The sequence below is a fragment of the Aegilops tauschii genome, chromosome 1 (assembly GCF_002575655.3).
Source record: "Aegilops tauschii subsp. strangulata cultivar AL8/78 chromosome 1, Aet v6.0, whole genome shotgun sequence".
NCBI classification, from domain to species: domain Eukaryota; kingdom Viridiplantae; phylum Streptophyta; class Magnoliopsida; order Poales; family Poaceae; genus Aegilops; species Aegilops tauschii.
The window spans coordinates 24505241-24508738 of NC_053035.3; the positions used below are offsets into that span (position 1 = coordinate 24505241).

General features: G+C 49.0%; 1 pseudogene; it reads left to right on the plus strand.

The window, feature by feature from the left end:
- The window catches only part of LOC109776202 (uncharacterized), a 6805-nt pseudogene extending 5805 nt beyond the window's left edge, over window positions 1-1000 (plus strand).
- Window positions 1001-3498: the final 2498 nt, after the last annotated feature.

A 3498-nucleotide genomic window follows, 5' to 3' on the forward strand; every position in this document is an offset into this window, starting at 1 on the left:
ATAAGGCTCAACTTTCCTTATCAATATTTGAATCCAGGCACGTGTGTTGCTTGTCTGACTTGTGGTTGTTTGTGAGTGATACAGAATCAACACCAGAACTGGAGCTTGATCAGGATCTTGAAGTATTCCTTTCGACACTACTATCTTTCGATTGCAGCTTTTTGTTCCGCTCAAGTCGATTGCAGCCAACAGTAGGGGTCTGGAAACAGTTTGGTCAGCTCGAGGAATTAGTGATCGGCGGTTTTGATACGCTCATCTACTGGCCTGGAGTTTTGAAGCTTGGTATCATTCAATAGTTAATACATTTATAGTTGCAGCAAGCTAGTAGGCCCCACCAAGCTGAAAGGATACTCAAGGGAGGGATCAACTCCTACCAAGCCTAGAAGATCTGAAGATATATCAATGTGGAAGCTTGATAGAGCTTTTCGTTCTCCCCCCCTTCTCTCATGGGTATTGAAATTAGGTGGTGTGACCTTCTTCGGTCCATACTGGGGCAGGATGATAGAGAGTTGGAGAGCGTACAACACTACGGTACAGCAACACCATCAGAACAGTGCAGTGATCTTGCATCAAGAAGTTAGCCAGAGCAGTCACCTTCACCCAGAATTAATCATTTGCCATGTCTGGAGGCTTTAGTAATAGATGGTTGTAAGAAGCTTCGTTTCATGGCAGCCCAGTTGGATGGAGTCCTAACTTTTTGTATGTGGTGTTGCGATGGTATGGAGTCCATGTATTGCTTGCGAGGCCTGGCGTTACTGGAAAAACTACATCTTGAGAGATGCAAACATCTGGTATATGTACCAGGTAGTCTCAGGAATTATTCAGCCCTTCAGTACCTCTCATCCCTCAATACTGCCCAGCTATAAATATATTTTTTGCGGGTGTGCCCAGCTATAAATATGACGCCAATTCATCGTGTCTCCAACAACAACTAGATAGCCTTGAGCACAAGGATATATCTTATGCTTGTTCGAGCTATCCTGATGAAGGTACCTTTTAGTTTCCTTTTCTTCATTTAGTTCTCTTATCTACCCTTCTCTATTGTGTTACAAATGTACACCTTCTGGCCTGCAGGTCAAAATGTTATTCTACTCGCCTTTTATTTTTGCTTTTGTTAACACATTTTGTTTGGTGTGTCTATTTTTCTTTGAATTCAAAGTCAAGAAGCATGTGAATAGTGTTAGTGTTAGAGTACGCAATGGGCCTAATGGGCCCGGGCTGGCGGTATAGCCCGTTAGTCTTATGGTTAATTAGAGATAAGGGTCGCTTGCTTAGGGGTCAAGTAAGCCTTGCCGGGGAGTCAAGTAAACAACTCTATGTAAGGGGAGGAGATGTATCAATCTAATCAAGCAAGAATTAAGAAGAAAATCCCTTCCCTCTTGGCCGGCCGTGGGCAAAAAGGCCTCCGGCCAGCCCTCTCGCGCCCTCCTTCTAGCAGCCACATAACAATCTGGTATCAACTTTTCTGGATTCGATCATGTCCAGCCCTCCACCGAGTTCTTCCCACCCGCCGCCGCCGCAAACCTACTCGTTGCCACCAGCGTCTTCATCGGCGCTGCTGCCCCACACAGCAGGCGCACCGGCATTGGGCGTGCTGGCGTCCTCAGGGGCGATTGCATCCTCTGCCCCGGCGCCGTCCGCCCTCATCCTCACCCCGGAGCAGATGACAGCCGCAATCCTGGAATTACCGCAGGCCGTGGCGGGCATCAGGGCCTTCCTCGTCGGGCCCTATGTGCCCCAGCCGCATCCCCAACAGCCACCTCCTCCGCCGCCACACCAACAGCAGCTACCCCCGCTGCCGCCGCCCTCGGACGCGACCACGGTGCCGGTCATCTCGTACCAGTATGGGATGCCCTATGACGGGACTGCGACGACCTCGTTCCCATCAGCGCCGCCGCCGTCCCAGGGCGTCCCCATCCAGCAGATCAAGTTCCCGCCGTCGCCGTCACCGCTTCCGGCTTGGATCGCTACCTGCCACGTGTCGGCGGCGGTGAGGGTGCAGGCTGCTGTGCGCGGCCTCCTAGCGCGTCGGCGTGTGCGGGAGATGCGTGTTTTGCAGATGCTGCTCTTCCCAGTTGCGCTTCACTGCACAAAGGACCTCGATCTCGTCCGCTACGTCGGGGATCTTGGGCATGCGGCTTTCCCCACGGGCGGCGGGCATGTTGTTTCCCCACGGGCAGCGACCTCAAAGTCTGCGACATCGGCGGTTGGGGGGCGCACCCCTCGTCGCCATTCTCCATCGAAAGCCCTCCACTCTTCTTTGTACGGTGCAGACCAACAGCCGTCCGGCGGGGAGAAGGCATGGTGTCACCGACAGGAGCGCACCGCGTAGCACCCCTGCATTCCGCCGCCGGCCACCGCGAGGGCGCCTCTGCTGGTCGCTCTTGCGACCACTTCCAGGTAGCCATACACATGCATTCCTTTTGTCCAGATGGTGTCCATGAGATCCAGGTGGCTGTACACGTGCACGTCCGGCGTGCGGATTGTGTCCACTTTATGTTCAAGGGTCCAAAATAAAGTATCCCTGTCCATTTCAGGTTGAGAGTAATAAAACAAGCCGAGATGTAAAAGGCTTGTTTTTAGGTGTTAGGTTTGTGTTGCGCCGAGTCATGGTTATAAGTTGGTTAGGTTGTAGCTCGGGGACAAGCTGCATGTCCAGGTGGGGTGTAGTGTTAGTGTTAGAGTACGTAATGGGCCTAATGGGCCTGGGCTGGCGGTATAGCCCGTTAGTCTTAGGGTTAATTATAGATAAGGGTCGCTTGCTTAGGAGTCAAGTAAGCCTTGCTGGGGAGTCAAGTAAACCACTCTATATAAGGGGAGGAGATGTATCAATCTAATCAAATAAGAATTAAGAAGAAAATCCCTTCCCTCTTGGCCGGCCGTGGGTCAAAAGGCCCCCGGCCGACCCTCTCGCACCCTCCTTCTAGCAGTCACATAACAAACAGAGTTTTCACGTGTCTTACTAATGAGTAATGACAGGAGAGGTTTTGCCTTTGATAGACATTAACTTTGATCAAGTCAACTTGGATTATACTTAAATCATCATTTGCACTCGTCATATGCTATGTCCCATTTCTAGTGGTCACTGTTTTCAAATTTGTGAACATTTTTTTATAAATCAATGAAATCTTTTCAAAACCGCGAACACGTGGGCTGGCCTAAGAGGCACATGAGGGCAACGATGCTCAATGGGATACCATGCCCGCTGATATAAGAGGGATAGTTGCTTAGAATTTAAGCACTCCCAGCTCCATTCTAACTCATCAGCGTCCATGAATTGAGAAAAAAATAGGAATTTTGGAAAAAAAAAATCAAGGATTTGAAAAAACTTCAACGATTTTAGGAAAAGTTTCTCGATTTCTGGAAAAATCCATTTATTTTGAAAAAAAAATCATCAACTTTGAAAAAATCATTAATTTCGAAAAAAATTATCATCAATTTGAAAAACAAGTTCAGCAATTTTGAAAAAAGTTCATCGATATTGGAAAATTTCATGAA